The following is a 24,506-nucleotide window of genomic DNA, read 5'->3' as shown; positions in this document are numbered from 1 at the left end:
TTCAAAGAGAGGCGCATCGAGAGATTGCTCCTTCAGACTTACAACATATTGCATTCAGAGATTAACATGTTATATACATAATTAAAAATTCCTTCAACATATTAGATTAAATATTCCTGTCGGGCAATCAAATCAAAAAAGCAAAAGCAGGACCCAAATTTTTGCAACCCATCAAATGTTTGTAATTACATCCAACATAATGATGTGGATAGGTAAACGGTAGAAATAGTACAGGCAGCCCCTTGCTCTGTGACACATCATGTAACTGTGATACAGATCCCATCATTAAAACTCTGATGAAAACAATTGAAAATGTCAAATCCTCTATTATTCACGTATATGTGTGTTGTTTCACAAAGCAGTCTCAGTCTTATGATGTTGATGTTTCGGCCAAACGCGGCGCAGTCAAAGGCTTTCATCAGGACTTAATGACCACCTGTCCAAATCCTATAGGAAATACAGAAAAAAAGAGACGGACCCTATTAGCATGAATGAAGGGGCTCAACAGTCCAAAACTACCAAGGACGGCACTACTCACAAAAGTGATGGTACAGTTCTCTCAGGAAGGCTGAAAAAAAGAGAAAACATGATATTTTTAAAGTATCTGTAAGTACCAGTGAATCTATAAGGGGCTCATAGTCACTGTGCTTGTGAACATGCGGTCAAACAGGACTTACCACAGTTTGATATGTGTGACTCACACCGATGAGGATTATTTTATCTGCTTACTTTGCAGTTGCCAGTGTTGGGCCAATTGTTGGGCAATTGCCACCATAGGTCTCTTTTTTTAGTAAGCCTGTTTTTACTTGCCCGAGAGATTGGGCAATATGGTTTCATTCATAGCCATGTGGAATTCTTACTTATTGTCATTTTAGATTTGCAGATTGCCTCCTTATAATGATATGTGACTATACACTTGACCTCTGGAGTATGTTCTGGTTGGACGTCAGGGAGTTACATTGGTCACATAGAACCACGCTGCATTCAGGTACTGGTGGTAAGTCACCCATTGAAATGATGAGTGGCAAAATGGTCACCTCTGATCTGTGTCCATTTTGGATGATGAAAGGGGTTACTAATTTAGAAGTTGTCAATGTTTAGAAGAGGGATGCTAAGGAAGTCCTGACTTTAAGACCAAATATAAGATGTGTGAAAATATTAGAAGGCCAGGTTTGCAGATTCGAAGATTGTGCGAGAAAAGAAATTCCATTCTGGTGAGATAAAGATTTTGTATGTTTTGAGAGCCTGTTCAGGTTCAGCAAATCAAAGAGCATCCTGTCAGAGTGCTATCACACACAAGCAACTGCTGCCTTGAAAGTTCTCCTGAGGAACTCTGGGCTTTTTTTTTAACTTTGTTAGGATGTAGTAATCTCCCTCTGCCCTATCCTGGAGGATGGGGGTATCCAAAGATATGGGAGTAGACATTGTAGGAGAGTAGGATCTGCTTCTTATGGTCACCCCCACTTTTTGCTAATGTTTCACTGTTTTTCGACTTTAGTCTGGCTGGGGCCCGACTATTCAGGACCCCAGCCTAGCTGCTTCTTCTCTAAATTGATTCCATGTACCTTAGGTACACTATAGATTGGATTCTGGGGTACCCTTATAAGTCCCTAGTATATGGTATACTATGTACCCAGGGCATAGGTACCCCAGAGGCCTACCAGGGGCTGCAGCATGTATTATACCACCCCTGGGAAGCCTTCCAAAATGACACCAGAGGACTGATACTTCAGCCTGAGTGAGGTGGTGCATGAACCCCTTACTGAGATATAGGTTCACTATATCTCACCCTATCACTGCACATATGAACCTATCAGTCACCCCTATGGCAGGCCTTATTAATCCTGAAGGCAGGGTGCTTGGTTTTATGTGAGAGGGTGCCCATGCATGAGCAGAGCCCCTCTGCAGACTTCGGAATCTATTCTCCGGTGTTGTCTGTGATGCAGCCTGACCATATACTCTTAAGTGCATTATAACCTCGTGGTAAATGCTATATTTGGGATGGAAACATGTTGTGTTTGGTGTCAAACACCTTGGAATCATACCCCCACACCAGTAACTGGTGTGGGAGTATGATCCCACCCTTCTAGGGGGAGAAACATGACAGCACCGGTATACCCGGTACCAGCTAATAGAGCCCTGGCGTCACAAAATGGATGCTGCCAGCCACAGACACGAATCTGGCCTCCTGCTGCTGACCAAAACTCCAGCAGGGGAGGCCTGGACAATAGGTTTCCTGTCACAGGGAGGTGTTATCACCCCACAGACAGGCCTTAGTGGATTAGGGCTGGGTGGGTGCACTCCAAGAGTGCTTTGAAGTTCAGCACTGGGGGCACATTTGGTGTCCCTGTGCATTGTCCAGTTCAAACCGGTTGCAGGGGCTACCAGCCCCTGCTATGATGCGAAACTGGGCAAAAGAAATAGGTGTAGCCACCCCTCTTTCCTGACCCTCCCATAGGTGGGTCCCCAGAGTATGTCCAACCCCTTCCTTGGGTATAACAAAGGAACCCCCGGCTACAGGACTTTAGATTACACCTGGACGAAACTCTGATACAGAAATCCCATAACCTCGACGATCTATACAACTAGAGGACCAAAGAATCTCCTTTGGAGTAAAGGAGTTACTCCCCTGCAAGGCAGGCACCAAAGACGCATCTGACCGGTTTGTATCTCCAAAGCTCTCGCCGGACTCTGAAGTATTTGTAACACAGGAGGTGGGTTTCTAGACTTCCCAGAGGCTGACCCGAGTCTCCAGTAAAGCTGAGACCCGTAACCCTCGTGGGTGCTGTGGAACCGGAACCCCTGGACACTGTGCACATTTGCAAGTGCATTAGTTTCTCGACGTCCCTTGAGGCTGTGCATTGAGTTACTTATAGCCCAGACCCCAAGCACCTTTTCCACTGAAGATTGCTGGCTTACACTCCACGAGTGTTCCATGAGCTGGCCCTTTGTGTTTTTGCTTGCGGTACCTTCGCGATCCCTGGTCCGTCGACTGGTGGGTCCCTGTGAAGGAAACTTTAACTTTAATTGGGCTTTCCTGGTTGCTCCAGATGTGCCCCGACTCTCCATTGCTTGGGGAGTCCCCAGGACCTTGCTGGTCCACACCGAAGCATCTTTCCTCTTCCTGCATGGGTTGCTGTTGCAAAGGCTTGTTGTGTCCAATCCAGGCACCGATGCTGCAGCACGCAACATCCTTTGTTGGACAGCTCGAATCCAGCTCCTGGTCATCCTCAACGCCTCCTGGTCCTCGTGGCTGAAGAGTCAAGCTTCCCCTCCTCGCACCTGAAGCACCCAACATCGGTGGGCATTCGTCTATCGTGCCCCTGGTCACTGGCAAGTGACTCAGACTCTGTCCCCTCTGTTTTCAGGTTCTTCACATCTTTGATCCAGCCTTGGATCTCTTCGGAAACTTTTCTCCTTCCCGGCAGCAGCACTTTTCAGTATCCTGCCATTGAAAACGGCGACGCAACCCGACACCATTGCTGCTTTACATTCCTTCAAGACTTAGCCTGAAGGCTGCTCTCCATAGCTACCACTGGGATAGCTTTCAAATAAGGTTGTCTTTAACCTATCACCTCAAAAGGGTTGTTTGGACTGGTGCAAGGTGCCCACTATAACTAGTGGACAGCATATACCAGGCCAACTTCTCACAGACATTCTTCACCATTGGTGCCTATCCACACCTGGGTAGGATGATACTACCCGGGCAGACTCAACCATAGATGGAATGGGAGTTCTTAGATAAAGCAATACTGGATAAGCAGGTATCCAGAAGAGTGATTGTTAAAAAATACCTTAAGTTATACCCAAATGCTATGCTTTATTTGGAGGGTACCTGGGGTATAGATAAAATATGAATTTATGGGTTTTAATGAATATAATCATTCAGTTATACCCCTGTTACTTTGCCAACATGTTTCGGCCCTCGCTAAGAGCCTACGTGGGTCTGGGGCCTTGGTCAGGGCTTTATACTTTTATTTCGTCCCTGCTTCTTTATTGTGCATGCACACTATGCTCAAACGTGAGGCCTAATGCGCTCACCTGTCTTTATTTTTTCCTCAGTAGATTTTCTAAGAAAGAAGAGAGATGAAGAGGCCATTATTCCATCTCCCACTCATCCTGACCATTAAACTGGGTCTCATCCATTCATAATGTTGAACCGTGTATTATGTGTTCTATGCATATCTTTAATTTGTGCTTGACACTCTGGCAACAGACTCCCCTATATCTCTTTATTAAAAACCAAAAATGGGTGGCGTGGTTTGCTGCCTGGCAAGATGGCCGCAACCTAAAGGAGCTCCGAGGATTAGGCTGTCTCCCCTGAAATCCGCACATAAATCCGGGAAGCAAATTGTACCCAAAGGACATCAGCGCGTGGCCAAGGAAGAGCGGCGCAGACTGCTCCAACTCCGGTGTCTCCCCGTAGCCCAGAACGCCGTGAAGACCGCGCCGTGTGGAGGGGCCTATACTGGCGTCCGAGACCGGGTACTAAATTTTGCAGAACGGTCCGGGCGCTGTACGTGAGGCCCGGGGCTGCCCATGAGGAGCGCCGGAGATTGCGAGTTACGGAGGTGAGGGTGCCCGACGGGCGAAGCGGCATCCGCGCTCCATCTGCGGCCCTGAGCTAGCGACAGCGGAGTACATTGAACGGCCAGCAGCAGGACCTGACGGGCGCCGATGAGGAGCGGTGAAGGGCTGCTCCGACATTGCTGTGCCGGCACGATCGGGGCCTCTTGAGGTTGCGCCCTGATGCGCATGATGCGCCCCTGGTGAAGCACCTGGGGAACTTTCTCAAGGAATGAACCGGCTGGCCGGACCTCCATTGGAACACCTGTGGCGAGGGGACCTGGCGGGGCAGCATTTGGCGGCATTACTAAATGGCGGTACACTTGTCATTTGGCACCGGAACCCCGCGGCGCTCCACTGAGGCTGTAGCGCCCAATAGCGGAGGAACGACCAGGCAAGAGCTGGGAAGAGTGGGCTTGTGGAGCTGTGGCTGACCCTGTGCTAACCTGGAGGGGGGATTCCTGCTAAGAAAAGGTGGTAACAAACGGGGATTGTGACGCCTGGTCTGTGGTGCCCCTCCCCCGCCCCCCCGAGTGCTGCGAGGAGAGGACGCTGATCAGAGAGAGTGGGCGGCAGGCCGGGGATTTCTCTCCAGTGATGCCTGATCCACCATTCGACCCACGGTGCAGAGAGGTAGCAAAGGAGAGCACTTATCTGCCCGAAGATGAGTGGGAAAGGGAACTGCGCGAACCAGCAGGGAAAGCTGGATAAATTTGTTACAGTAAGGACTTTCCCCCACTGCCGGAGCGGTCTGGGCGCACAGATAAGGTTTCGGAGGAAGCGGGAGCGCCCAAAGTGACATTGGAAGATATAATGGCCGCCCTTAATAATGTGCAGACAACGTGGAGTCTATCTCCGCAGATGTGACCTTCCTCAGGGCGGACTTCCAGAAAATGTCCGCTAGAGTCACGGAGGTGGAACAAACGACTGCAACTTTGACGAAGGACACTACCTTGCTAATCCAAAAAGTGGCACAGTTGGAGGCTGAAAACAAGCGCATAGCGACGAAACTGGATGACCAGGAAGGGCGCTCCCGTCGCAACAATGTCAGAATCACGGGAATTCCCGAGAGTGAAGGGGGCCCTGCCATGGACCTTTACGTAGAGGAACTGATAAAAACCAGACTGCAGCCTAGAGGGCTTTCCACTTTCTTCTCTGTGGAGTGCGCACACAGGGTGCCCAGGGGCAGGCCTTGCGTGTGCAGAATTCAGTGGTATCCTTTTTCCCGGACTATACGGCGGCTGTCTAGGCGCGTCGGAGGAGTTTCCTAGAGGTCAAGAAGAAGTTAAGAGCCCGGGAACTACCTTATTCCATGCTTTTTCCAGTGAGGCTACGGGTGGTAGCGGATGGGAAGACATGGTTCTTCGAAACGCCAGAGGAGGCCCGTGACTGGCTCGAGGGGTGGCAACAGGTGAAGAGCTCCGGAGGCTCAGACAGGCGGAGACGGCATCCTGGAATGGAGGAGGACCTCGATGGACATGACCGAAGGGCGAAGGAGGCTGAACAGTCACAGGAGGAAGCCGGACAGTGAGATACTACGTGTTTATCCTGTACTGAAGGTGCACAGTATGACTGGATGCCTGCTGGGGCTAACATTGACTGCTCTGCTACGCTGAAATGATTTGTACACCTGGACTTTGGGGAAGGGGATGTAAGCGGTCTTCCTCGGACTTCCCGCTCCCTTACACGCAAGTAATGTTTTGGGGTTTGGGTTCTGAGCACTCTGCTGAGTTGGGGTGGCGGGCAGTTCTGAGTCCGTATGGCAGGGAGGCAGGAAGGGGGTTGGGGGTATGGGACTGTTTGAACGTTCTTCTCAAAAGTCTAAGTTTATGTTGGAAATAGTATCTAGATATGCAGTACAGGCAAACACTACAGAGCACACGACTCACACCGGTGAATCCGCAATGCCATTTACAAGCTCCACCAGACATTGTAATGAGTGACACAGCACATGGGGCATCTACCGTAGGTCCTTTGACTCCAGTACAGCCTCTCTCCCTGCTCACGTGGAACGTGCGTGGCCTGGGAGACAAAAGAAAAAGGGGTCTGGTCCTGCACTGTATCAAGAGGAGCGCCCCGGCGGTGGTTTTACTGCAGGAGACCCACCTTACCGGTACCACTAGGAAGGCGATGGATAGATGGGGGTACAAGATGGTGGCGCACTCAGAGTTTTCTTCAGGGTCCAGGGGGGTGGGTATAATGGTGCGGAAGCAGTCCCCTTTAATAATACACAAAGCCAAAACTGATGGATCAGGGCGGTTCGCAGCAATAGTCACTTAATGGGAAGAGCGACCTCTAAATATAGTCTCCGTTTACAATCCTCCTGCACTGCACGCGGTGGCGCTCCCAGAACTCAGTGGGTTTTTACTTGACTTACCGGAGGGGGAGCTGCTCATTGGCAGGGATTTCAACGCCATTATAGACGAAACTGCTGATAGATACCCTGCGCGAGCAGGTGGCATGGGAGTGTCCCGTCTTGGGAGTTTTATAGACGCACTTAAGCTCGCGGATCTATGGAGGCGACATCACCCGACAACGCAACAGTTCACATACCACTCTGGGGTACACAGTAGCTTAACAAGAATAGATTACTTCCTGGGGTCAGCGGGTAGTCTTAAGAATATAGACAGCATAGAGATCAGACCTAGGGGCATCTCTGATCATTCTCCGATACTCCTACAGTACACACCCTACCACCTAACAAGACGACGCATCTACCCGATATACCCCGGCTACTTTACTTCCAGGAAAATGATTCGTCAGTTGACTCCCTGACTGTCCTATGGAAGGCATATAAAACAGTCCTTAGGGGGCAGGCCATCGCCTCAATTGCAGCGCATAAGCGTGAAAAGCAATGAGGACTGCATTCGCAAGAACAGGAGCTGCACACGGCAGAGGCCCAGCATGCAAAAGACCCAACCCCTGAGACATCTCATAACCTACAGGTCACGCAGAGAAGGTATAGAGAGCACCTTACGGAACGCACCAAACAGCAGTTGGAAGCCACACGGCACAAGATATATGACATTGGTGATAAAACTGGGAAATTGCTGGCATGGCAAGAGAGAAGGGACAAAGGTGCCAGATGGATAACGCAGCTTAGCTCCGGGGAGGGACAGGTAACAACTGATCCACGAGCGACAGTACAAACACTGGCGCGCCACTTTCAAACAGTCTATTCTTCTGCCTCCTGCATGATAGTGGAAGAGGCGTTGACCTATGTGAAAGATCTTGATATGCCCAAACTCACCCCTGAAGCAGTGAGCACACTTGAGGCAGATCTTACAGTAGAAGAGTTACAGGCGGCAATCTGGACACTACAGTCAGGTAAAGCGGTGGGGCCGAATGGCATACCTGTCGAACTCTATAAGAGGACGGCTGGGACTATTGCCCCTCATTTGCTCAATATGTTTACCGACAGTTTGCAAGTGGGCGAACTCCCGCCAGATCAACACACGGCCACCATAGTGGCTATACAGAAGCCGGGTAAACCTACCGTCCCATATCATTACTTAATGCGGAGGCTAAGATCCTTGTGAAACTTTTGGCGACTAGGCTAACACCGCACTTGCCGGAAATCATACATCCAGATCAGTCTGGCTTTATGTCGGGCAGAAACACGGCCCTCAATTTGAGGCATTTGCACGGCGTACTGGCTCGGACGGAGTGTCTACAGGAACCGGCGGTGTTGCTGTCATTGGATGCGCAAATGGCGTTCGACATGGTCGAATGGCCCTTTTTCTTTGCAGTGCTCCACCATCTGGGTTTTGGGCCAAAATTATGTGCCTGGGTCAGGCTCCTATATACCAAACCAATGGCTCACATCACTGCTAATGGTCATAAGTCTGAAGACTTCCCCCTGACGCGTGGCACGCGCCAGGGCTGCCCCCTGTCACCGCTGCTCTTTGCCCTGGTGCTGGAGCCTCTAGCGGCGTAGATATGGTGGGAACCAATGATACGGGGTCGTTTTGTTGTACCTGTCCTCCCCGAGGCGTTCCATACTAACCCTGCTCAATATTTGTACGATTTTCGGAAGGGCATCAGGATACACCATAAATTGGTCTAAATCAGTAATGTATGTGCTGCGCGGCCCCCCACCACGGCTTCCCGCGGACTGCCCACTCTGGATAGTGGAGGAGTCATTTAAATATCTAGGTATATATATCACTGCGGATTCAGTGGACTTCTTCAAACGGAATCTACAACCTCCTTTGGACCACCTCAAACGAGATGTGCGTCACTGGGGTACACTGCCGCTGACTCTATTAGGGAAAGCAGCGCTATTCAAAATGATGGCCCTACCCCGCTTTTTGTATGCACTGGAAAATACGTCATATCAGGTACCACCCGCCTACTTCCTCACCATTGCGGCACAAGTATCTAGCCTTATGTGGGGTAGCGGACCGGCGCGCATCGCACAATCCAAATTGGTACGTGGCTGGTACGACGGAGGGATAGCGCTCCCAAACATCCAGCTCTACTACTGGGAGACGCAGCTGAAGGTAATCAACCAGTGGCTTCATGCTCCACAGTCAGACCCAGCGTTTAAGGCAGATAGGGACATACTGGGCACGAGAGGTATGCTTTCACCCCTGTACGACAGAAGACTGGCCCCGGTGCTCATCGGTCCTCTGAGGCAAACCGAAGTCATTTGGCATGCGGCTCAGGCCAGGCTGGGGTGGCGCGGGGTTCTGACCCAGCTTACGCCTTTGTGGGATATAAAGCGTTTGGGAAGACTCAGTAAGGGCTTTGACAACTGGGACAACATCAGTATTTCTACAGTGGGCGACATGTGGCATAGGGGCGAAATAGTCCAATTTGAACGCCTTCAACAGCAATATGAACTGGCGCCTTCGGAGTTGTTCCGTTACACACAGATTAGACACACCTTAATGTCAGTACTACCACCCGGTACTGAAGTTCCGGAGGCGTCGCCCATGGAGGATAGGTTATTGACAGAATATATGCACAAGATGGCCACGTCACTCACATACCGCAAACTAGTAAACAATCTGCCGGACCCAACGGGGCCCCTGTGAGAGAAATGGCCCCGTGATGTAGGCGAGTTTGACGATTTGGAATGGCAGGAGGCGCTGGCTTCACCGCGGGAGGTGGGCATACCCTCGAGCCTCAGGTTGGTGCAGCTCCGAATTCTACACCGATCATACTACACCAGGCACACCCTACACAGGATAGGCAGAGTAGCACATCCATTCTGTCTATGTGGCTGCGGGGAGGAGGGTACCTTCTTTCACACTATATTGGAATGTCCCACAATCAAAGAATACTGGACGCGGGTGATGAGGACAATGTCACAGTCTGAGGGAGTGTCACTAGTGCCGGAGCCTAGGCGGTGTCTTCTGAATATATGGGAACCCAATGACCTCACTCATCAGGCTCAGAGCTGGGCTACACTGGGGATAATGGTAGCTAAACGGAACATAGCCCAAAAATGGGGGACGGCGGAGGCGCCAACACTTGTTGCATGGGGTAGGGACATGGATGCTGCTATGCTAGCTGAACGAACGGTGTTTACTAGGCGGGGGTGCCCTCGTAAATGGAGTAAAATATGGGGGGCATGGAATAAATTCAGGGGAGACATATGTGATCCACCACAAGAACAGGATGATGGAACCTCGGACACAGAATGATATGAGAACCCACAGGGAGGGCCTATGGGGCTTTGCTGTCAGAGATGTTATAATGCAAAGATGTGATTTTAAGGTGTTGCTTGTGATATCGTGTGATGTAATGTTCTATTCTGATGGAAAATTATATACACAACTTTTATTTTGTAAAACAAAAAAAAAAATGAATAGGTGATCCCATGACTGTTTATATTTCTGTGGTTCGTGATCTGACTTTGTACAACTCTGTCCTTTATTTAAAAACCTATATACATATAGGTGGTGAGCTATCTGAAAGGTCAAGAGGCAATCTCTAGGTGTGGTGATTATAACCTTATGCATTCTTTCTGTGATGGCCACCTTGTTGTGTTAATCACACTTTGGCACTCTCACGCTTACCCACTGGTCTTTTTATTCAAGCGGCATGCGGATCAGGCGGGAGATGCTGTCTTATAGTCAAACACTACAGGAGAAAGAACGCCTTTCTCAATTTTTTGTGCTTACATGGATTTTCTTAATGCAGATTTCATATGAGTTTTTTTGTCATTCCTTTGATAGTTTCCTTTGAAAAAACTAATTTTATGTGATTCCCATTGCTCTCAGATATCATTGTAAGTCGCTCTTATTTTGTGGAAATCAATTACTCGGTCCCTTAATACTGTAATTGTATGCATTTATACGTCTATCGGTACATCTGGTATACTATCCCTCATTCCGGGGGCCCGCTGTCTACCAGAGGACCTTGATACATGCTCATGTTAATGCTAAAGGCTTTTCGTACTGTAATACGGCTTTTGAACTGTCTGAAACAACATCAACCGCTCCCCTCCCAGTGCGGTCTCTGCACAGATTTCCCATATCGTGCACAGTTTGTTTCACACTCACTCGACACATGGGGGATAGCGGTGTTCCATCTAGACAACCGCCGCATTCATCCATATGCAATCATTCACTCAACTTACTTTATCAAAGATTCCGGCACTGCGGGACTACCTTCATGACACTGCTTAGACCGCCGCCGAGTACTGGATTTGGCGGGATGGGTCTGTTTTGACGTGCTGTCGCACTTGTTACACCCGCGTCATGTTGCTGCGCATCCATCTATCCTCAAACGGATGCTGGGAAATGTAGTCTCGTGCTCGAAAACGTGTCGTTTCGAGCACTAGATCATAGTTCTATGGCAAGCTTTTCTGGTGAATGGAAGACTGAATACCGTCTCCCAACATGTGCCCCATTGTGATTTGTTTCTTTTTTTGAGGGGTTAGTGGTTGATGTACCCACATTGGTTGTTTCTTGAGTGACTATGTACGTTATTAATGAAGTTTTTTGGTACAAACATTTTTTATATAAAGGAATAAATTAAATCAGTGTGTGCCCAGTTGTTATTTATTTCTTTTTTGGGAGTTAATGGATGGTGTACCCACAATGGTCGTTTGTCGAGTGACCGTGTATGTTGATAATAAAGATTTGACAAAAAAATGTCATTGATTTCGAAAATGTATTGTATATATGTTAAGCAGGCCATGATCACTGTATTGTCAACAGATCTCGATCATGAGTGTTTCATTTTGTAGTGTATTTACACAATTAAGGCACCTTGAAGACCATCCTCTTTGTTATTTGATATACCCTCTCATATTGAAAGTTCTATATCAAAGTAGTCCAGGGTGTCTCTTCATTCAATCCCCTTGTGGTGCTTGAAAGGCGGTAAATTGATCTTTGATCCAACCTCAATAGTTGTGGTTGTAGGTAATTTCTCAATCATTGTCCACGTGAAATCGTTCTCTGTGTGGCCTGACGATTGGAAATAACACATCAATTTCATGATGGTTTTCTCACACCAAAAGGTACTCCGGTGATCGTTGATGCGTCTTTTCATTTTATGTGTAGTCATGCTTATGTATCTTAATTGGCATCTACATGTGATGACTTATACGACATTACTGCGGTTGCAGTTCGTATGTTTCTTGAGTTCCCATGGGGTTCTAAACCCCAGATCGACTTCTTTGCTTGCCTTCGTTAAGGGGCAAACGTTGCAACTCCCACATGGGTAATGTCCCACTACTTCAGGTAGGCTCCACATCGTTTGCAGTGTGCGATCCTCCTCATTTGTCTGTCGGGGGCGAGTGTTTTTTTTCAAAGGAAACTATCAAAGAACGACAAAAATGCCCATATGAAATCTGCATTAAGAAAATCCATGTAAGCACAAAATATTGATAAAAGCATTCTTTCTCCTGTAGTGTTTGACTATAAGACAGCACTTCCCGCCTGATCCTCATGCCCCTTGAATAAAAAGACCAGTGGGTAAGCGCGAGAGTGCTGAAGTGTGATTGACACAACAAGGTGGCCATCACAGAAAGAATGCATAAGGTTATAATTACCACACCTAGAGATTGCCTCTGGACTTTTCAGATAGCTCACCACCTATATGTATGTAGGTTTTTAAATAAAGGACAGAATTGTACAAAGTCAGATCACGAACCACAGAAATATAAACAGTCACCGGATCACCTATTCATTTTTGGTTTATAATAAAGAGATATAGGGGAGTTTGTTGCCAGAGTATCAAGCACAAATTAAAGATATGCATAGAACACAAAAACACGGTCCAACATTATGAATGGATAAGACACAATTTAATGGTCAGGATGAGTGAGAGAAGTAATAACGGCCTCTTCATCTATCTTAGAAAATCTATTGAGGAAAAAAACGAAGACAGGTGAGCGCATTGGGCCTCCCGTTTGAGCATGGAGTGCATGCACAATAAAGAAGCAGGGACAAAATAAAAATATAAAGCCTAGACGAAGGCCCCAGACCCACGTGGGCTCTTAGCGAGGGCCGAAACATGTTGGCACAGTAACAGGGGTATAACTGAACAATTATATTCAGTAAAACCCATAAATTCATATTTTAGCCATATCTCAGGTACCCTCCAAATAAAGCATAGCATTTGGGTATACCTTGAGGTACTTTTAACAGTCACTCTTCTGGATCCCTGCTTATCCAGTATTGCTTTATCTAAGAACTCCCATTCCATCTATGGTTGAGTCCGCCCGGGTAGGATTATCTTACCCGGGTGTCGATTAACACCAATGATAAAAAATCTCACGATAATTGAGTGAGGCGTATATTACAATATCTTTGGATAACCCCATCCTCCAGGATAGGGCAGAGGGAAATTACTACATCCTGACAGAGTTAAAAAAAAAAAAAAGCCCAAAGTTCCTTAGGAGAGGTTTGCAACTGACCTGACTTTCTCTCGCTCTCCATTGTGTAAAAGAATCCTGTCAGAGTGACTGGTTTTCAATTGTAGAATATATTAAGAGAGGTAGAACCTGAACACAGATGCAGGTGACGGTGTGGGCAGTCTTATGAAGGTTGAGAAGGATGGGTCTGGGTAAGAGAATGAGGTAGCGGAGAGGACATTGAACTCAGACGATGGAAGTAACAACGGTGATGATGTTTAACGTGTTAAGGGTGGCGTCTGCCAGTTTTGTTTTAAAAGTTGATTCTGTTTTTTTATTGTGTTGTTAAATGATTTGAATAATCTTATGATATGTTTATTTTCAGGATGTGTTGTGTCGTCTTAATGTGTTTCTCAAAAGAGTGTTACAGCACATAGCAAGGTACCATTCTGGGTGTATAGTCTGACAGAGGAGCCTGAACCCCCTAATGCTGCACTATTGAAGCAAGTTCTATTAAACTCCATGTATGAATTGAATCACCGCTATGTTCATGTGCTTGGCTGAACCCATTAGGGGAGGATGGGCGACAGAGGAAGTAGGAGACAGGGACCGTAATTAGTGGGATTGGGAGTATTGGTGATAGAATGAAGGCAGAGAGGAGGAGACAGGGACAGTGGGTAGAAATGGCGAAGGCTGAGCTTGCCAAAGTAAGACACAAAGAAGTTGATGGAGGTGAAAACTAATTATTAAAAATAATTCCCATATTATTTATATAATCCTGTAGATCATCTGATGCCATAGACAGTAGTGTCTAGCTGTTATTGGGCCGCCATATTACTTTGAATGAGAATAGTTCTAACTGGAAGGATGTACGGATTTCAGGGACATATACCTCTCTAATCTCTTTCTCTAAACAAAAGCAGGTACCACTGGTGTCTGAGTGCTTAACCTCACTCTTGAGTCCAAAACTGAGCACCAAGTACACCCCTTTAGCGCTTGACCGTCTGGGCAGTGAAGTTGAGCAGTCTAAAGCTTACTGAGGAATATGGTGTGCGGTTATACACTCAGAACACAGTAAGGATCCAATAGTAACTAATAAAGCAATGTCCAGCCAGTGTATTGGCATAAAGGAGAATTACTATAGACATACAGCACAATACTCTATGTATTAATCAGAGGGAATTAACTATTGCTCTCTACCCAAGTAATACGTCAGTAGTTTCTGGGAGACAGCCTGTGCTGTTCATGTAGGAGACATCTCAGTGGTGAGCTTAGTGTACAACAGAAACAGTCTCTGGAATCTACCTTGGAGTGATGGACACCTAGGGGCATATTTACATTTGGTTATCACCACCAGAACGTAACTTTTTTGATGTTCTGGTGGTGATAATCCCTTCGCTTTATTTACAGGGTAACATTAAGTGGCTTAACGCCGCCTTGTAAATAATGCCCCATTCATGCAGCACTTAGCGTGAAAGGGGTGGGCAATGGGTGTTGCAGTGGTCGTTCTGCTGCAACACCCATTGCTTTTTGATGCTGACCCCTATTTACAAGGCTGGCGTAAATATGGGGCAGTGCCAAAAACTAGACCAGTGTAAAATCTGGTCTTAAACTGGCACAACAAGGAGAAATTATTAATGTCTCCTTGTCTTTGCTCTTTATATATGTGCTGCATTCTGCACACATAAAAAGAGAAAATTGCCATTAGTGATTGTTCATGTGCAGGAAGGTGTTCCTTCCTAAACATAAACAATCATTATATAATGGTGAGTTGCAACTTCTATATGTGCTGCATTCTGCAGCACACATAGAAGTTACAAATCGCCATTAGTGATTGTTTATGTGCAGGAAGGGACACCTTCCTGCACATAAACAATAATTCCCCGCAACGCAGGCACTCTTGCACTATGGTGCAAGGGTGCCTGCGTTGGCGCTAGGGAGCAACATTTTGCGCCTGTGCTAGGGAAAACACAGGGGTGCACCATATTATTGTAAATGCGTTTTCAGAATGGTGGAGTGTGGCGTTACCAATTGTGGCGATACACCATGCTCTGCCATTCTATTGTGAATATGCCCCCTTGTGTCTGTGGGAGAGGCTGACCTAGCCTTTGCTGATGCTGGTGTATGCTCCCTCTTTTAAGTAAAAGATTCCACCTCCCAGGCCCACTCTGCTTGCTATCTTTCCTTTCCATAGTACCTTCTGACAATTTTAGTCTTAGGTAGTGCAGGCAGCGCCTATGATGTTTGATGGTCGGCATGTCCTGGTTGGGCATGCTCAGCATAGCCCACTGAGTGGGGATTGTAATGGAGCTGACCCAGACCAAGGGACATGGCTGTGGTCTGTGGCTAATGGGCCAGTTTAAGATGGTTAAAATAAACAGAGGCAGTGACAGATTGTCAGATCTGTCCGGAAAGAATCCGATGCTTCTCAGGATTGGCACTATGCTAAGAATGGACCCACTTCCAGGTACTCCTGGGTTCCTATTTGAAACTAACACAGGACCCCTGAGATGGTAGGCCAGGGGAAGGAGGAGGGAAAGGAACTGTTGGAAAGGAGTTTTGAAATGACACATGTGAGAATATTTAGCATAGTATGTGTAAATCTCAAATTCAATAATCATCTACAATGTATGCATTTGCAATACCACAGGTACCTTCAATAAATGTCTTGAAAATCTTTCCTTCCAAAGGGAAAATAGTATTTCCAGAAATATGGTCCGAGCCTCTTGGTAAACAAGGTTGGTCTTATTTTGTCTAAGAAGAGTCAATCTTGAAAATAAGTCTTTTAACTTTAGACATTGGAATGCAGATAAACAACAGTTTACAGCCAAGAGATACAGATGCATTCCTGCCATACTTAAACAGCAAACTGAAACATATATTTCTAAGATGAATTTTAGATTTTTCAAAAACGAATGTGCTTCTCAGCAAATTTACGAGCGATTAGGCTCCACAAGGATTCTAAATGATTGAGAACTAAAAAACTCTCCTTCCAAGGCACCACGAAAACGACATTTGGAAAACACAGGAAGAGAGCTCCTCCTCTCCGTCCATCGAAGGGTTTTATTGAATAGTAAGCGTTGGTCACTGAGTGTAGCTTCCTTATATTTAGGATATGCCCAGCCAGGTCAAGGCAAAGGATCATAGTATTCATAATCCTCTAAAATCAAGGATTGTTTTTTCTTTGTTATTTGGCTTTGTCCGTGAGGATACACATGAAGCGGCCATCTCATTCCAGAGCACAATAAAATCTTGAAGGAGGTTGCACTTGGGTCACATTGCTTGTGGACCACTGGATTTAGACTCCTCCAAGGCCCTAATCACAAACACTCTACCCAAACAATCTAGGTGGCCACTTCAGTAGCAGCATTGGGTTGCTTGAAGTCCCCTTCAAGGAGGGGGATACTTCATGTCTCAGTGTAGTATCTCTTCGGTAGAGAATGGCGGATGTTAACAGAATTCTTTAGGACCCTGATGATTTTTGGTCACGTTTGCAAAACTCACACATTATCAAGGTCCACAGCACCATACCGATCCGAGTGCATATTCTTTATCTCACACTGCGGGGACACTTCAATGTGTCTACCCTCTAGCAGAGTTAAGCAGTTCATTCCCTTTGTCACAGCAGAGGGTTTCAGTTCATCACACCTCACTTACTTTGCATGCCTCTTCTCATGAGCAGTGTCTTCATTATGCAGTAACACCTCCAGTGCTTCTCCTTAACAGTTGGCTTGCTCTCTCTCTCGAAGTAGGACCAAGGTGCTCTTTCCTGGCCTGTTGTTGGGTAGAGCTCCCCAGACCTCTGGTCCTAAACTTGGCAAAAGGGGTTGGCAGTAAATTTCCAGAACTGTAGTGCAGAGTTTCCGTCTCCTATGGTGACCCCAGATTCTGGTTGAGAACTCTTTGCACCCTGAATGGACATTTCTGTGCCATCATTACACTAAAGTTTCAGAATTAGTTTATGTATTCCAAGAGTCAGCTCCTAGATCATTTCAGGCAATTCTTGCCTTTAGCTTGATCCAACCAGTCTGGTCCAGACAAAACGTTTTTTTCCAGGTTCTTCAGATATATAGGGTAGGAATTGGAATCTGCTGTTAGGAAAGACCAAAACAAGGGCAGAAGAGATAGCGGCTGGCCCATTTGACTTCCTTTTAGCTTTTGGAGTGGCCTTTTTATTGTAAAATTGGACAGGAAATGGCAGGGAAAACTCTTGAGGCTTCGTAGGGGTTCTCGGTCACCTCTCCTTCACACCCAAAAGTCTGGCCCAATGCAAAGAAACTCTGAAATCAATTCACATTGCTGCCTGAGCTCCATTCACCCTCCATCTTAGGACCAGTTTGATGCCAGAAACAAAATGGATTCCAGTGTGGTTATGCCACACTTCTTCTACACACAAAAGTAATGAATACACATGTATCATCCATGTCCCACATGGGTTGGAGAAGGATCCAGTTGCAGTGGACTGTCATATTAATCTTAAAAGGGCAGGAGTGGCTACTAAGTGACTTTCCCTGGCAGAGAAAAGTAAAAGGCCTTCTTACTACTACACTCTAGTCCCTACCACCAGCCTACTGCTGGATAATCTGACAGTAATCACACTCAAGGGTGGGCATGGTATGCTGTTCCAGACCATAGTTCCCTGCTGTAGGTCCCAATTTACATCACAAAAATACCCAAGCACACACACATAACAAAAGTTGGTTAGAGTCGTAAGCAAAGCAGAGGCGATCGCTTTTTTATGATCTACTGGTGGGAGGGACCGTGCTCGGACTTCCGTGCTCTACTACTCCTGTCATTGGGGAACCACGAACTCACCTTATACGACAGGCTCGTGTACACCAACAATTATTTGGCTCTTATTCCACTGAAGTCTTATTTCGCATCCCTCAGATTGATCTCTCCTGATAAATATATAGTACGATGTCTACAATGAATATCATTGTGATTACTACAATCTGATTGTCCTTTATTTCCTACCCGATTGGTACGGCAGGAATACTCCTCATGGGACTTACTGACATCCAATCTTGCGTGCCGTTTACCATATCCTTGCGCTATTATTAACAGACCTGACGAAGTTGCGAAATTGATGAAACATGTGTTGGCTACATGAACTGTGAACAAGATCTACAAATAAAAGATCTGTGCTAGCGCCAAAGGGTTGGATGATTGCATTATTCACATGAAACAAATTAATTTTCTTTTCTATGCCAATGTGTAATTGACAATAACTACTGTACGGTAACTAAGCGTTTGTATATGTAGTTTGTGCCTAGGGCTCATCAATTCTTGTACAGGGATCCCATGGGGGGGTCTAATTTTTAGGAGCGTAGGGTAAACACTCCTACCTTGTGTGAACCACTTCAAACTCTTCTTTTGAAATATTGTCTTACTATCAGGTGAGTGTCAACCTTTAGTCCCCAGAATTTACCTGTGCAATTTTTCCACACACACAGAACTGTTGTATGTACTGAAGCAGGGGTCAAAGATCTCCAGAGCTTGCAATGATGACCTAGGATTGGAGACATGCACTCTCCAAAGCCACAGAACGTGCCTGTCTCCAACCCAAGAGTGGTATCACTTGTAATACCAAGACATTTAACATTTTCACAGGTTGCATGCAGGGATGTATGTATGTGGGCCAAAATGAGTGAAGTCAATTATCTGAAGCTGTCCCACTGGGGTTCTTTCCAACACATTCCCATATACACATGAGATCTTAAATGAATAGTCCACAGCAGTTTAACAGGCCAAGGAAACTGCAAATCTCTACCACCATTTTTGGCATCTGTATTGTGTTCAAGGCAGCCACTTAGGTGAGAACGGGCGAGACATTACTAGAAGAGAACAAATATCTTATGGAATGTGGGTGTAGTGGCTCAGTGAACTAAGGCACCCATTCCAGGTATCAGTGTTTGATTTCCTGGTCACTGGTTCAAACCCTGCAGGTCCACTTAGCCTTTCCTCCCTCCATGGTCGCTAATATGAAAATGTTAGGCCTGACATCCTTGGCGTGGCATTCCCCCAAACCGTTTGCGTTCTCTCCTCCTGTTTTGTCGAAATTAGTTTTTGGACGCTTTAGGACTCTGTGACTATACCACTGCAAAACAGTTCTAAAGTGCTTGTACTTTCTCCGCTAAACATGGTAAAATTGGCTTACACCCAATTGGCACAATTAATTTCCTTATGAGTACCTAGTAATGTGGTACTACATGTACCCAGGGCTTACATATTTAATGCTTCTCGTCGGCCTGCAGCTCTTATTCTGCCAACCACTTAAGTAGTCTTGTTAAACATGTCTCAGAGCTGCCTTTGCAGTCTGAAATCACCATTTTGACTTGGCAAGATAAACCTTTTGCCAGACCTAAACCTTCCTTTTTAATACATAAAAGTCACCCATAGGTTAGGTCCTAAACAGCCTGTAGGACAGGATGCATTGTATTTAAAATGTTGGACATGTCCTGTTAGTGAAAAATTCCTAAATTCGATTTTCCCTACTGCTATGTCCACATCTCCCATAGGATAACATTGGGTTACCTTATTACATTTAATAAGGGATTACCTTTGCTTGGGAACAGGTAGAAAAACCATGTTTGGTCTCTACTGAATTGTAATTTAAAATATAACAACCAACTGCGAAGCCCGGCAGCATCTTCGCACTAAAGCGACAACTGTCTGCAATGCCCAGCTTGCTCTTTGCGTTACAGTGGCGACCATCTACGACGCTATCCCTGCTCCTCACCACCTCCTCTACCGCAAACTGAACTCTTCGTGCCAAACTTTTAGTGGGACTAACCTAGTCTCCTGTATCCAGCCCACGTTCCAGCGCGGTCGGCCTGAACTTGTGACTTTCCTCCGGTCTAATGCAAAAATAACAATTGATGGACAGAATGCAGAACAATGTCATATATTTACCCGAGTACAGCTATCTGGGCCTATATCCATCGTTTTTTTACTCCCCATGCCATTCCAGTTTGAACCCAGTCATATGCAAATCAGTCTTGATCCTGTGCACAAATGGAACAGTCTAGCCCAAACTGACAGGCCAGGCACTCCCTGGACTGCAAACCAGCATCCTAGGACCAGTTTCGGGCTTTCACCTCCCATCAGCCAGGATAGCTTGACTCCAGTGGCACGGAGAGCACGGGACCCACGTCTGGACATACCTGTCCCACTCGGGGTGACAAATGCAAAAAGAACAATTGATGGACAGAATGCAGAACAATGTCAAACATTCGCCCCAGTACAGAGATCTGGGCCTAAATCCATTTTATTTTTGCTCCCCATGCCATTACAGAATGAAGCCAGCCATATGCAAATCAATCTTGATCCTGTGCCCAATGGGAACAGCCCAGCCCGAAATGCCAGGCCTTCCCTGGACTGTAAACAAGCATCCTAGGACCACTTTCGGGGTTTAACCTCTCATCAGCCATGATAGCTTGACTTCAGTGGCATGGAGAGCATGGGACCCACGTCTGGGCATTCCCATCCCACTCGGGGTGACAAATGCAAAAAGAACAATTGATGGACAGAATGCAGAGCAATGTCATACATTCACCCCATCACAGAAATCTGGGCCTAAATCCATAGTTTTTTTGCTACCTATGCCATTCCAGTTTGAACACAGCCATATGCAAATCAGTCTTGACCCTGTGCCCAATAGGAACAGTCCAGCCCGAACTGCCAGGCCAGGCCCTCCCTGGACTGGAAACAAGCATCCTAGGACCGGTTTCGGGCTTTCACCTCTCATCATCCAGGATAGCTTGACTCCAGTGGCATGGAGAGCACAGGACCCACGTCTGGGCATACCTGTCCCACTCGGATGACAAATGCAACAAAGAACAATTGATGGACAGAATGCAGAGCAATGTCATACATTCACCCCAGTGCAGAGATCTGGTCCTAAATCCATTGTTTTTTTGCACCCCTTGCCATCTCAGTTTGAACCCAGCCATATGCGAATCAGTCTTGACCCTGTGCCCAATCGGGACAGTCCCGCCCAAACTGCTAGGCCAGGTCCTCTCTGGACTGGAAACAAGCATTAATCAATATTCTGTGACGGTCGCCATGTGATTTCTGGCTTTGTCATGTCCAATTTTGGGGAACCACTGGCTTCAAACCTATATAGTTCCAGCTATCTTCCTGCTTAAGCCAAATGGAATGATTCTGTGAGGGATTACTAACAGGTGCACTATAACATCCACCTGTAAGGGTTATTCACAAATGTAAAGAAATACTTGAGTAAATCTATACTGGAAAGTTTACGCTTACTCTTTTGATTAACTGTACTACATTCAGCTATTCACCATTTGCGAGTGTAAAGTTAATCAAAAGTGTAGACTTAAATGTCCTCCTAATTTACTAGTGTGAAGCTACTACATTTAATTATTTTCACATCTATGCGGAGGTCTCCATCACCGGGAGAGAGATCTCTCTATTGTAAAGTATAGGGACAAGTTTAAAAGTTTATTAAACTTATAAATACATTTGTAAAACTATTTTAATGTTTAATGTTGATGTTAATGTTAATTAATGTAACATATTTATTTTAAATGTAGAACAAAATTTTAAAAATGACATCATTGAATTATTTTTAAATTAAATATTTACTTATATTTGACATTTTAAAGTTACGTTAATCTTAGAATTTAAAGACATTTACATATTTTGTCATGAACTAATATTTAAATGTTATAGATATATATTTTTATAACATTGAATTACATTTATTTATATTTTTGAAAAGTTAAAATAAGGTGATTTAATATAATATTAGTTCCTATAGGGTTTAATTGTAAGTCCCTCCCTCCATTATTTTCTACGGAGGGTGTTACAGTAGTTGCCGGTCATGTGTGGGGTTGGGTTACTCCAGGTCTGAGCTGGGGCACATATAAGACTGTTTTGGGTCGTTTTTGGCTGTCATAACAAAAGAAGCAAAGTTTGCGTATAGCAATGGGGTAACTCTTTCATAGGTAGGTGCATTTCTCTTCCTAAACTTCTCTCTAGGCCTCCCTTACCCCCTCCTTGCTCCTCCCTAAATCTCTCCTATTTATTTATAAATATTCCCCAATGTCCATCAACTCTCCCTGCCTCTCCCACATTTACTACTAAAACATATACCTAAGCTTCTAGCCAACACGGTCCTTAGACTCCGACCTGCCGGTATGCTGCTTGGCACTGGGGGGGAGTCTTAAAGGTTTTAATAGGTTTATGCAAGTGTTATAACTGTTTTAATACTGTGTAGGAATTTTTGTTGACTCTGTCTACCTTTGCTTGCTGTTACTTCTGCTGCTAAACTGTCAGAGCTTAATTGGCAGGCCCGGGGGAAGAGGGGGAGTCATTCTTGGAAACAACAGCTTTCAGAGTTGAATCGGTAGGCCTGAGGAGAACAAGGGGAATCATTATTCTTGGCACTAAAGCACTTTAGGCATTACTGCTACAGACGCCATTTTGGTAGGCGCGCTAGCTCTTTTTTACATCACCACCTATATAAGGAAAACCGTGGCGTGGACGCGCAGCGGACACGCGCAGCAGGCGTGTCACTGGCAGGCCAAAGGCGTGCCAAAGGCAAGCCCATAAGCGCCCATCCACACCCGGCCGGGACCAAGGGCCAGGACCACTGCCTCTCCAGCTCAAAAAACCATCGGATACACACCAGCTCAACTTCAAAGCTTCCATATTAGTGTGGACAGCGGCTGCTTACATGCCAAAATGGCAAACATGCCATGTAAGACCAGCACATTTCACCCTCAGCCTGTCCCTAATCAGATTAGAGAAATAAAAGAGCAAAAAGGCTTACACCTCTTTCTCCTTAACTGTAGGTCATTGGTCTGCCACAAGCTGGATGTTTTCTCCCTGATTTAGTAGAACATCCTAAACATCATGTTACCGACAGAAACCCGGCTACACGAGGGCTTGGAGACTAATGTAGTCCAGGGCATGCCTTGTGGATACCACATCATCAAGCTATTGCGCTGTTTGGAATGGGAACATTAAATGTAACCACTTTGAAGTCCAGTACTTTCTCAACTGTTGTGCTGTTTGGAGTGGGAATAGTAGATCTAAGCCCTCCGAAGTTCAACACTTTCCCTACTGCTGCTCTGCCTGGAGCGGGAATTGTTGATTTACTCTCTCCGAAGTTCGTCACATTCCCTGCTGTTGCATAAACTACAGTGGGAATAGTATATCTAATATTCCCAGACTTCAATACTTTTTCTAATATTTGTTAAATATATGTTAAAGTATTATTTGTTTATTGTCTATATTTTATATTATTGTTTTTATTTTTTATTTTGTGTTAATGTTTATAGTATTTATGGAAAATTTGTTTTGGGGTTTTACATTTTTTATATTTTATTTATTGGCTAATTTAATTAATATATTTTGGAATTGCATTGTTTATATTTTTATGTTTTTATATCGGTGCATAAACATATATATATATGTTTAATAATTGTGTCACACTATATATATATATAAACACATATGTGTGTGTTTAAATTAGTATATATTTATATATAGTTTTAAATATTAGTAGAATTCAGTCAATTTACATTATATTAATGCTATATATTAAAATATAAAATATTTAAAATGCACTGCTTTATACTGTCTATATATTAAACAAACTATATTTTTATATATTTTTGGAAATATTTGTGTCAATGTTTTTTTTTCTAATATTTTTGGACTTACCATTATAAGTATAGGAACACAATAGTGTGGTAAATGATATTTTTGACACAATATTTTTGACAACAATATTTTTTACCATTATATTGTGTCAGTGGCCCGGCGAGATCTTCAAAAAAGGGTTTCTGTCACACCCCTGTCTCAGCCTTTGTTTTGCAATTATGTTGCTCTGGCATTGTTTCTAGATGTCACTCTGCTTCTGTTCTGCATTGTGATGCATGTAGTTTATGGCAGTTGAAACACTGTTAATTGGGCATTGACTTTTGTGCAGGTAAGCTCCTCTGCAACACTGTTGACAGATTTGTTTTAATATGTGAACCTACTACTTTGGTACAGACCAGGTTATAAAGACGAAGAGTTTTCATTGTAAACACATTATTAACATATGCATGACTTGTATTTACCAAATGCTTATCGCACCATTTGAGACAATATC

Source organism: Triturus cristatus, chromosome 10, assembly GCF_964204655.1.
Source record: "Triturus cristatus chromosome 10, aTriCri1.1, whole genome shotgun sequence".
In the NCBI taxonomy this organism is placed as follows: domain Eukaryota; kingdom Metazoa; phylum Chordata; class Amphibia; order Caudata; family Salamandridae; genus Triturus; species Triturus cristatus.
The sequence above is the reverse complement of the archived record's forward strand: the minus strand, read 5'-3'. Positions refer to the sequence as shown.